A 13,021-nucleotide genomic window follows, 5' to 3' on the forward strand; every position below is an offset into this window, starting at 1 on the left:
AGCTTTATGAGAGGTTAAATCCAATCAATCTCAGGGTTATTTCCATGTGCCCTTAAAGAGTTTGTTTTTCTCCATGGAAAGTTTCAACAACATTTCCTTTAATGTCCACAAGTCCTTCTGGTACTTACTTAGAGGCAACTGCTCTTGCACAAAGTAGTTCAGTGGTTCATTTACATTAGAATGGAGTACGAGAAGGGGGAAAGTTACAGTCTACAAAGATTTGTCTGGCTCCTGAGGACATCTAAGTCGCTTGGACTACCTTTAAAAACTTAAGAATTCTCAATTTGCATCAATATAGTAAATGGGATACACAAAACTCATCATATCTGCAAATATTTCTGGTGCAGTATGGATCTACTTCAATTCTGAAGAAGTACATATATGATCATACATTATTCCTTCTCCCGAAGGAGGCAAAAACCAAAACCAAATGCCTTCTCCTCCATTCAATAGTAAGCCCTCAGAGGAAGAAGGTGGCATGCGGTTTTTTATCATATTTCTAGCTATGTAACAAGGATAGAATTCCTTAAGAATTTAACTGTCAGGCATCACTGTATAGAAGATCATATTGGAAAATTGTGTTCTCATTGCTCCAAAAAATACCCTGATGGGGTAGGAAAGGCAAGAGCTGAGGTTAAAGAGAATCCCCTCCTCCCTGCACCCTTGTGTATTTCTGGGAGCACAGAGCATTACTCTTCATGCTGTGAAGGGAACAACCACATAGTGGGAGCCCAAATTCTTATGTTCAAAGCAGGAGGCACAAGCAAGTCTAAAGATCTTTTATAACAAGAATGAAAGCTTTTGAAAAGATCACGGTATACTCTCTAACCATTTACAGGGCTTTTTGTTGTTGTTGTTGTTATCCTTCTTTAAGGGAATACATCATCTAATGTACTTTTCAGTTACATCATTATGGTATAGTACAGATAATAATTGAGGGGACTGAAGAAATACAACCATTATAGTAAGTGCTCAATTACTATGAGCTGAGCTGTTTTTGTTTGGCTACCTATAGAGGCTGTGTGGATGGGTGAGGGATAAAGTCTGTAATTGGGAAAGGAGTTGATGGACTCACATTCCAGTAATTAGGCTTTGGAGGCAAAAATCCCTTTATGCTTGGTCAAACACATACATGTCCTATGTCGACTCCTGACCACACGATTTCTGCTGTTAGCAGTTCTTTCCACACAAACTAGTCTTGCTTCTTACTTCCTCTACCTTGCAAGACACTCTGTTAACTGCCAACTGCAGATGAATGCACTTTTTGCTTGGTATAAATGCTGAGAAATAAGCACTCTTCTCTAAGACCCTCCACGGATTACCACCCCTAGTTATCACTCATTCTGAATTAGTTCCTAATGTGGTAGGATCGCCAATCTTCCTGTTAAGTGCCACTAAGCAGTCTTCAGCAGTCATTCATACTTAAAAGTATGGAAAGACCAGAGGAGGGGATAGACTTGTGGGTGCTGCCTAAGTACTGGAATGCTAACCACCAAGGAACAGAAGGATGATGCGGAGGCAGGAAAGAACACAGACTACTGGTTGCTTCTCTGGCAGCACCTGGTCCACGTGAGGACAACGTATGGATGATAACAACTTGGGATACCCAACAAGTACACAAAGTGCCTGTGGCCCAGTTGACTGGCATTCCCTGAAGGATGTTTTGACCCCACTGCCATGAACATCGTTTCTTCAGCATGTCAAAGAAACTGGTAATATCATTTGAGAGAAAAAGTCCAATTTAAGTGCTATATTACTAGAAAAATACGAGGAGATAACAGAGCTGGAGCTTGTCACCCTAATATAACATGGCAGTTTACAATCCTTTCATCAGCAGAGCTGTTGAAATCAACCAGTCAGTAAAAGGAATGCCACTGTGATATAATGGCTTCAAATACTCTATTATTAGGTTAGGAGAATTTCTTGGGCACATTACATTTACTCAAAAAGAGTTAGCAAATGGAGCCAAGCCAATTATTCTTCCAATTTCTTTTAAAAGCCAAGAATTTCCATTTGGCAGTTACTTTTGACTTCCAAAAAAGAATCTGATATTTACAGAGGGCTCAAAAGGGTGTGAAAATCAATTTAACTAAAACTCCCTAGTTCATGCATTCATCCCCTTAGGTAAATTAGTTCAGAAATATTTTTACCTATTTAATGCTTCCTTTAATATACCTTTAAAAAAACAGAATACATAAAAGAATTTTTTTTCTACATATGGTGAGACAGACCTACATTTTCCAATTTCACCTAAAAGATTTTCATTATGAAACATCATACATTCAAGTTTATAAAATATATAGTCAAAAGAATAACCTAAATAAAAAAGAATACTGCCATAACTTAGAAGCCTCCTTGAGTCTGGCCCTGATCACATTCCTCTTCCACCCCTAGTGGTAACCACCATCTTGATGTTTACACTTTAGTTTTACCACCTATGTATGTATCCATAATGATAATATTTTACTTATTTTTGTCTCTAAACTTTTGACTTGCTTCTTTAATTCAATGTTATATTGAATTATATATATATATAAGAATAATTCACATTAATGCATGAACCTATAGTAATTCACTTTTCACTGCCATATAGTATTCAATTTATATAGCCATTAAAAGAAACAAAACTGTCATTATTCAGATGATATGATTTTATATATAGAAAATCCAAAGACCCTACAAATTATTAGAATAATGTAAACAGTAACATTGAAGATACATGGTCAATATTTTATTTTTTTTTAAAGATTTTATTTATTTATTTGACAGAGAGAGACACAGCGAGAGAGGGAACACAAGCAGGGGGAGTGGGAGAGGGAGAAGCAGGCTTCCCATGGAGCAGGGAGCCCAATGCTGGCCTCGATCCCAGGACCCTGGGATCATGACCTGAGCCGAAGGCAGACGCTTAACGACTGAGCCACCCAGGCGCCCTACACAGTCAATATTTTAAAAAACAACTGCTTTTAGAACCCTTGAACTCTGCTGGTGGGAATGTAAAATGGTGTGTAGCTGTTAAAGAAAAAAGTATGGTGGTTCCTAAAAAAATTTTAGATAGAATACCATATGATCTACCAAGTCCACCTCTGGATATATACCCCAAAGAACTGAAAGCAAATTCTCAAAGAGATGTTTGTATACTCACCTTCACAGTAGCATTTATTCACAATAGCCAAAAAGTGGAAGCAACTCAAATGTCCATCAAAAGATGTATGGATAAAACAAAACGTGGCATGTACATACAACAGAATATCATTCAGCCTTAAAAAGGGAAAGAAATTCTGACGCATACTACAACATGAACAAACCTTGAGAATATGTTAAAGTAAATAAACCAGTCATAAACCCCAAATATTTCTATGATTCAACTTCTATGAGGCACCTAGAGTAGTCATCAAATTCATATAGACAGAAAGTAGAAGGGTGGTTCCAAGGACTGGGGTAGGGAGGAATGGGGAGGTGTTTAATGGGAACAGCTTTCATTGTGCAAGATCGAAGAGTTCTGTGAATGTACTTAATGCTAATGAATTGTATGTTTAGAAATGTGTAAGGATGGTTTAAAAAGATGAACTGTTTCTATATATATGAAGAATTAGAAATAGAATTGATTAAAGTTACCTTTTATTACACTATCAAAAATAAATTCTTAGGAATAAATATAAAAGAAATACAAGAGTTCTACACTGAACACTTTATGAAACATTTCTGAGGAAAGTTAAAAGACTTAAATAAAATCAGGAATGTATTTATCAGGTTTATAAACTAGAAGACTTATAAAAATGTCAATTTTTCCCAAACTGATCAATGCAATCCTAATCAAAATCTCAACAGTTTTTTATGTGGAAGCTGACAAGTCAATTTAAAGTGTGTATAAAAATGCAAAGGGCAAAGAATAAACAAGACATTCTCAAAGAAAACCACCAAGTTGGGAGAACTGAATTTGTTGACAGTCTTTTTTAAATTGTAGTAGCATAAAATTTGCCATCCTAACCATTTTTAAGTGTACAGTTCAAGTATTAAGTATATTCACATTGTTGGGCAGCCAATCTCCAGAATTATTTTTGTCTTGCAAAACTGGAACTATGCTCATTAAAAAACACGTCCCCATTCCCTCCTCCACTCAGCTCCCAGCAACCACCCTTATGTCTTCTGCCTCTGAGTTTGACTACTCTAGGTACCTCAGACAAGTGGAATTATACAGTGTCTGTGACTGACTTATTTCACTTTGCATAATGTCCCCAAGAGTCATCTAGCATTCTTTTTAAACAAGTGGCTTATATGTTTGAGAATATTCTAAATTAATGCAGATTTTTCCAGGAAAAGGTCCATATTTTAAAGTTTATTTATGTGTATGCAACGTATCTGGGAAAAGGGGAACTGGTGTGAAGGACTGGAATACAGGTACAGGTTGACAATCTATGGCAAATTGAGTCATAAAACTTACATATTTTATTTGCAGATATTAAAAGTGGAATAGGATACAAGTTCTGAAGTCTCAGCTTAGTAATCAGAAAACAGATTCTTTTTATTTGAATTTATTGAACAGTACACTCTAACTCAATTAAAAAATTAAAGGTTATGAAAAGAATGCTACAAGCAAAACCACAATTCTAAAGTATAAATTTTTAAAAATGCTGCTCTTCAGATACATGTGAAAACAATGCAGAACAGCAGGACTTGGGTTTCAGACATCATTCAACACCTGTGTTCTGAATTTCCTAGTATCTCTAAGGGATAGGCAGCCTGTCATTCAAGGAAAAAAAAACTACAGAAATATAAACAATATAAAAAGATTTCTTCATAATTATGTAGTCAAAACATCAATAGGATGGCACTTTTTTCACTGTCACTCTCTAGACATAGTGCTGTCCAATAGAACTTTCTCACAATTATGGAAATGTCTTATTTGTACTGGCCACATGTGGCTGTTAAGCACTTGAGAGCTAAAGTTTTCATTTTGTTTAATATTAATGTAAATCAATACCTGACTAGCAGCATACACAGTTCTAGATGGTCTATTTAAAAAAAATCAACCAAGGAATCAGAATTATGTATTTTCATTTTTAAAAAATCTTTTATTTATTTATTTGAGAGAGAGAGAGCAGGGGGAGGGGAGGAGGGAGAAGCAGGGTCCCCGCCGAGCAGGGAGCCTGATGCGGGGCCGGATCCCAGGACACTGGGATCTTGACCCAAGCCGAAGGCAGACGCTTAACCGACTGAGCCACCCAGGTGCCCTATGTTTTTCCTTTTAATATAACTCTGCCAGGATCCTTTTTTGTTCAATGTAATCTTTTTTCACTTTAATAACACTGACATCACAAGACATTCGACTAAACACATAAAAAGATGAGCTAAAACCTAATTCTTCCTTGTCTTCAGTAATCAACATTCCATTTATACAACAATGCACAGTAGTGAGCTTTTTACTAAGATACACTGATGTTCAACTTCAGTCTCAGAATCTGACCAAATAATCTGTATTCAGCTTTAGCTTAAACCTTTTGAAGGCTGAATGCCAAACCCTACACCTAAACACCAATTCAGGAGTCCCGGAACCTATAATGATATAGGTATTATCATATCCTATCATTTTAGCAACATTAGCCAATTCAAAAAGGCATACCATTAGGATTAATTATATCTTAATAATGTTTCAAATCGAGGTAAACATTCTAGATGTAATTTGGGGTGAAAAATTTCATGTAACATGAATGTTCTACCAGTCTAATATAAATGATTACTACAAGAGTAAAAAATGCTACATTTTAAAAGCTATTCATTTTGTGTACAACAATGTTTGCAAATATTTCAGGTAAATTTAAATTGGGAAACTGACAGTAACCAAAAAATTGAACATGTAGGATGTCTTTAGGAAAAATACAATTTCCTTTTTGAACTGATAAATGTTTATACAGATTTACATACTAATACCAAGTAAATAATGTAAACTGGATTATATCTTAATCCTAACCTTTAAAGAAATGCTTGGTATACTAACATGCATAGCATTAAAGTGAGTTTTAGGAACCATGTTTAATTTTTAGCTATTTAATTCCCTTTAGGGCATGAATCTTTAAGGAAAAACACTAACAGGAATTTTTCACTTCCTGTGAAGACGAATTAAAAACCAAGTATCTTCTTGTGCCTAAAATTTCATCAGGAGAGGGGCGCCTGGGTGGCTCAGTCATTAAGCGTCTGCCTTCCACTAGGGTTGTGATCCCAGGGTCCTGGGATCGAGCCCTGCATCGGGCTCCCTGCTCAGTGGGAAGCCTGCTTCTCCCTCTCCCACTCCCCTTACTTGTGTTCCCTCTCTCGCTGTGTCTCTGTCAGATAAATAAATAAAATCTTAAAAAAAAAAATTTCACCAGGAAAAAAAAAAGCCCTCCAAAATCATATATATTCAAGATAAATCATCTTTGATCCACACACCATAAAGAATATAAAGTTCATGAAAAGTAAAGAAAAAGTTCATTTTGTTCACACCAAACTTAAAAACATGCATTCTATTATAATACTTTAAGAAGATCATTCCTTATGACTGAATCTATGGAGGCTAAATAAATTTTTTCTTGTATCCCAAAACCCTATTCTAGGATAGTGATAGAAGCCATCAGGCCTTGCAATGATTTTAATACTAAGCCATTTGACTTTCAGCCAAAAGATATATCAAGTATACTTTTAGTTTTAATTCAAATCTCCCCAAGCTTGGTTATCTTAAGAACTTGAGTTTAAATTTTAAATGTAATTCTGAATTACTTTTCAAATATTTGGTACGAAATAAAATGAACTGATTCATACATAACATCAAGTTCCAAAACTGAGTTAATAAGGACTTTTAGGCACGAGCCCAGGCAAATCACAAGTAGAAAGACTTGTTTACCATCGAGCTGAGTGGCCAGAAGGCTCCATGAAGTGCCACATTTAGAATCCTCCACCCCATGCTGAGTGGGCAAGGAGTCACCGCACCTCTACAAATGTCAAGGAACCATGGTTCTTCGCGAGGTGCTTTCAGTAATACCACTCGTCCTATTATATCTGATCTTTAGCAGCTAATTAGAAACAGGCCTCACTGAGGAACTTGACTGTCAGCAAGAGGAGGACTGAGCAGAACGATGGAGGGAAAGGGAAGAAGGGTCACAAGGTGTGAAGTAACAGTCGTGACGAGGGGAGAGATGTCCAGAATGGTCAGGTTAGTGTTACTGCTGGAAGCCTTCATTGGGCTTTTTTCATTTATGTTTCTTGACTTACAGCCAACCCTCCCCGCCTCCACAGAAACAGACACAGATATACACATGTGCAAAGAAAGGTACAATCTTATGATTCCAGGAAGCCAGGACACGTTTTGTCTAAAGTTTATTACAGGTTAAATTAGGCAGTAAGCACAGCTTTCCATCACATAAACCACCTTATGTGCCAACACAAGTTCCTTCTGTGGGTGATGCTGTCCACACCCTCCCCAGGGACCTCACCAGGCAGTCCCCAGAGTTCAGTTTAGTTCCACAAACCAAGGGGATCTGTGTTAGAAAGTTGCTTGGCAACAGCTGAAGTTATACCGGACACACCTAAGTCACAGAGACATTTTTAGACCGGCCCCTCACTCTCCTCTTCTCAGCTGCCCCAGGAGAATGCACAAAGACTTCTACTCATGCAAAGATGGATGGTGTTCGGAGACGACAGGGAGTACCATGCACTGCCAGACACGGCCTGCATGTTACTGTGACTCAATCACTTCAGTCAATCACTAGAGCGATCTTTATGCTCTCAATAAGGTCACACTGTTTCTCTTTCTCCCAGACATGAAGAGAATTCAGTGTTTTAAGAAGACCTCTACTGCAACTAAATCCACAGTAGGGCAACCATGACAGTGAAGTGGAGCAAACCCTGTGAGGCTCCCTGCAAGATGCACACAGAAGGCTAGACCACTCGTGCTCCCGCCTCCTGGGAGAAGAGAACTGGTCAAGCATCCAACTTCTTCTGGGCAGTGAACAAAAGAAAATAGCTGGCAATGTACTAAAGAATGTGACTTAATATTCTTCCCTGTAGGATGTCAATCTAGTTTTTCTGCAGAAACTGAAGATTTTTTTAAATTTATTTATTTGACAGAGAGATAGAGAGCACAAGTAGGCAGAGCGGCAGGCAGAGGGAAAGGGAGAAGCAGGCTCTCTGCTGAGCAGGGAGCCCGATGCGGGGCTCGATCCCAGGACCCTGAGATCATGACCTGAGCCGAAGGCAGTCGCTTAACGACTAAGCCACCCAGGTGCCCCGAAACTGAAGATTTTTAAGATCCTTTAAAAATGGTCTCCCACGATCTGTATCTGTTCACAACTTAGTTTCCAGTTAGAAGAAAAGCTTTATTCATCACACAGTCATGGACACACTGTTCCCATTAGCAGTCTGTATAACCCAGTTCTTGGTAGCATATTTGTGCTATTCCTGAAGGCAGTGCCAAATACCCAAAACAAGCTAACAGTACCTGCCCTGTTATGGTTCACAAGGGTATGATTATTGCAATCTGAAAGATCTTTTTTTCAACAAAAGCAAGTTTGCCTGAAAGAAAATGAACTACGTAAATAGTAAAACAAGTTTGGAATGATGCTCCATATGTACAGGAAATATTCTAAGAGCATAAGCTTATTCACAAAACCCTTACTGCATGGTGTGCTGTGTGCCAAGCTCAATGCTAGGCACTTCCACATATCATCTCTTCATTTCACATTTCTAAAGATAATGACTAAAATCTGGGTCATCTGAAAACTCCTACACATTAATGACATACCTAAACCATAGATTTTTTTTTTCACAAAGGAAAAACTGGCAAATCGTGTACATTATCACATGTCCACCAACAAACTCACCAACAGCCCCTCAGCCACCAAGAGGAGCTCAACCCCTATTTCATAGGGCAAATAAAAACGATCATATATAGGAATGCCCTCAACTTTCTGCCACCAGATGCTCAGAAAGAACCTTCCTGCATCTCCATCTTTGTTTTTTCCTTCTGCCTTCCTTCTGGTTACAGGAGGCTGACCTGATAGGCAAGCTCTCTGCTAGTGCCCATCTCAAGAATCTATGTCATCAACCATCCAGTCTCTTTGGCAGCTTCTCCCTCTCTATTCCCTTCCATTGACGTGAACATATTCAACATTTGCCATCTAAAAACCAAGAAAGAAAACAATGCATTCACTCACTCATCCTTTTCTACACCCACATCCCTTTTTTCTCCCTCTTCTTAGAGGCAGGGCTTCCTGAAAAAGTTGCTGCACTCAGCTCCCATCCCTCACTCACCCACTGCAATCTGGTCTTCTCTACGGCTCAGTGAACTGCTCTTAACAAGGTCATCTACATCCTCTTAATTGTGAAATCCTATCAGTGACATCAATTCTTCTCTTGCATGCTCAGCTGCATTTGATTTAACTGACCACTCCTTCTATTTTGACATGCTCTCTTCTCCTTCACTTCAGAAATACCACATTCTATTTTCCTCCTCTTTCTGCTGTTCCTTTTCAAACCCATTCTAGGTAGACCTCTTCCCAGGCAATCTGCTCCAATCCCATGACTTCATTTATTCACTCCTATCTCTATGGCACAAAGACAAACCCAGCTGCTAAGCCAGGAGACTCTTCACATCTGATCAATGACCAAGACCTGTGAGTCTCATGAAACTGTCCCTGCTTCCAGTCAGCATCCTGCTCACTGCTCACCTGTGTTACTGCAGTGGTGGCCTCTATGACCTCCTTACCTCCTTCCAATCCACCTTCACCTTGCAGGTCGCAATCTTTTAGAAAAGAACATTTGAACACGTTTCTCTCTTTATTACATCATTCACAAAATAAAGCATTGATATGGCATGGCAGAGATTATTAGCTGCCTACCCCAACATCATTTTTTCCTTTTTACTTAAGAACACTGATTTTCAGCTGGGCACACCACCATCCCAAATAAAAGATTACATTTCCCAGCCTCCCTTGCATTTATTTGTGCCAAAACTGTGATTAAGTGGAAGTAAAAGATTTCCAGGAAGTCTCTGTGAAAGCACAAGGGCGTGGCCTCCTCCTTCCTGCTGTTTAGAATGGAGACATGCTGACTAAAGTTCATTCAAGCAACTATCTGGGACCATGAGGAGATATGCCAAGGATGGCAAGAGTGGCAAGACAGAGAAGCCCAGGTTCCTGATGAGCACCATTGCTGCCATACTAGCTCTGGATTGCCTCTCTCTAGATTTGTTATTCTGAGTTTCACTATTAAATGTAGCTGACTCTAATCTTAACTGGAAGACATGGTTTGCAATGTGCTTAATGATTTGGCTCTTTGTGCCTTGCACTTTCTCCTCTCCTACTCTCCCTGACAAGCTGTGCTCCAGGAACATGGAGCAGTGGGCTCTCTAACGTCCCGTTATCTGTTGCGTGTAGGCCCCTGCATTTTTGCCCCCTCATGCAACTTCACTTCACCAATGGTCTTTCCTTTATCCTCCACAACTCAGTTCAGACCAGCAATTCTCAGGCTTTACGAGCTATCAGGCATGGACTCTGTTTCAGAAAAGTGAAAATACGACCACCACCCCCACAAAAAAAAAAAAAAAAAAACTTTTTGCATATAATTTACCTCACTCCTGTGGAATTTCTTCACTGAATATAAAAATAATCTTTATAGGAGATGCTGTATTTCCCAATGAAAGTTAATATGCAAATAAAGCAAAAAATAAACTACACTGAATTTCAATGAGAAGTCTTCTGTTTGGCTTGAATAAGAAGCTGACACTGATACAGTTTGAGAAGGTTACATGCATCCATCTTTAACTGCCATTCTATTCTGACTTTTCTTTTTTATGATCACAAGTACTGAAAAGCTCAACTCTCTCCAAGGCAAGTTCTCACAGCCTGCTCTGTCAGCTGAATGGAGGCCTGTAATAGAAACACCTAAATTCTCCAAGACTCTGAGAACTAAGTGGCTCATAATATTTCCTTTGTTTTCAAAAGTCAATAAGGTCATCTTTGGTGCTGCATCACTCATGCAGGATCACGCCATCTCCAATGCAAAGCTCAGAGATGCAGAAGAGTCACAGTGATATGTGGCACTCACCCTCCTCTGCAGCAGCAGCACTGGAAGTGCTGGATGGCATCACAGACATGATCTGTGCACAGAGCACCAAGACACTTCTCTTCCAACACAAATTTGCTTAGCTTCTTGGTAACTTTATCATTTTAAAATCGTTTTCAGAAGGGATTTATAGTAATTCTTCTCTTAGTGCACCAGCGGGCACCTAACGGATGAAAACCAGTAGTTGGCTGCACTGAGAAATGTCTGAAATTGCAAGGACATGATGTAGCCGGTGTTTCCTCCATGACCTGACTCAAATCATTGTAATAAACTACAATTCCAACATGAATGGGACCATCTGACAAAGACTGCTGCAGAACTGAATGGGGCTGTACAGGACAGTGCCTGAGAGCACAGGCTCTAATGCCAGGCCACTTGGGTCTGAATCTTAGACTCCACTGTTTATTATCGCAAGTAATTTAGCTGCTCTCAGCCTTTTTCATCTGCTTCATTGATTTGTTATGAGGATAAATGAGATAATGTGCGTAAAGTGCCAAGCAAAGTGTATGGCCCCACAGGAAGAGCACAAATGTTGACTGGCATTATCCCATTGATTCAGACACACTCTCTACTCCTACCCCATGTTTTAACATTTCTGAGACAAGGATGCAGCATATATTCATTGGGATCTTACAATCAATTGGTGGCACTATTTTTCTTTTTTAGTGGTACACAAAAGGTGCAGCTTGCACCCAATGGCACAAATTGGATAAAATATGGTATTGAATTTCTCTTTCTGCTCCAAATCACAAACCAGCTTAATGATCTCCTAGCTATGGGTCTCACCTGAAGTCTCTCTCCAGTCATTTGTAATTTAAGAATAGTTTAAGACAGGGGTCAAAAACCATAGCCTTTGGGACAGTCAGGTCTGCCACCTGTTCTCATAAATTATTACTGGAACACAGCCACTCTCATTAGTTCACAAATCTATGGCTGCTTTCATGCTACTGTGGCTAAGCTGAGTAATCATGACAGAAAATGCATAGCCAACAAAGTCTAAGATATTTACTATCTGGCCCTTTACAGAAAGGATCTGCCAAACCCTGGTTTCAATCTTCTGAGGTGAGAAAAATCCAAGTTTTGATAATATTTCTGCTTTTTTAGACTTTGCTTCTCCTAAAACAGCTCCATACTGCCTGACAGCTTCCCCGGATGGCCAGAGAGGTAGGGTCTCCTTTAGGCTACGCTGGCTCTGTGCTTCCATTGGCAAGAACACCACCGCCTAACAATCCCCCAGGTTTTTGTATCTCCTATTTGTCTAGCAAAGCAAAAGCAAGGATATGTCATTGGTAGCAGAACTCAGGCAATTTTCAAAACAAAAGAAAGAAAACCTCAGATTAAAAAAGTCTTTTACCACTTATATGAAGTGGTTAGAGTAGTTAAATTTAGAGAGACAGAAAAAATGGTGGTTGCCATGAGCTGGGGGAAGGAGAGAATGGGTGTTACTGTTTAATGGGTATAGAATTTCAGTTTTACAAGATGAAAAAGTTGTGGAGATTGGTTGCACAATCATGTGAATATACTTAACACCACTGAGGCATATACTTAGAAATGATCAAGATAAAAAAAAGATTTAAAAAAAATGATCAAGATAAATGGTACATTTTATTTGTACTTTATAACTAAATTAAAAAAAATTTTTAAGTGTTTTAGGTAGGTGTTTATGTGTGGGCACACATGTATGCCCCATCAAGGTGTTTAAAGACCACAGAGCAAAAATATCACTTCCTTTAGAAGCCTTTTATGACCCTCATACCCCCAGGAGTGGATCTGGCATAACCCCTACTTCAAGCTTCACGTACTACCAGCTTCTATGGTAGCAATTATTACACTGTCTCCAAACTGTCCATTTAGTCCTCCATATGTGTCCACGACTGTAAACTCCACGAGGACGGGAACTGCCATGTGGTGCTCCCCCCACCGTATC

The 13,021-nt window shown here is 39.0% G+C and overlaps 1 protein-coding gene across 2 annotated transcripts in view; it reads right to left on the bottom strand.

Annotated features, from left to right (window-relative positions):
• The window catches only part of UGP2 (UDP-glucose pyrophosphorylase 2), a 70,545-nt gene that overhangs the window by 11,326 nt on the left and 46,198 nt on the right, over positions 1-13,021 (bottom strand). The window lies entirely within an intron of this gene.

The sequence above is a fragment of the Zalophus californianus genome, chromosome 8, assembly GCF_009762305.2.
Source record: "Zalophus californianus isolate mZalCal1 chromosome 8, mZalCal1.pri.v2, whole genome shotgun sequence".
NCBI classification, from domain to species: domain Eukaryota; kingdom Metazoa; phylum Chordata; class Mammalia; order Carnivora; family Otariidae; genus Zalophus; species Zalophus californianus.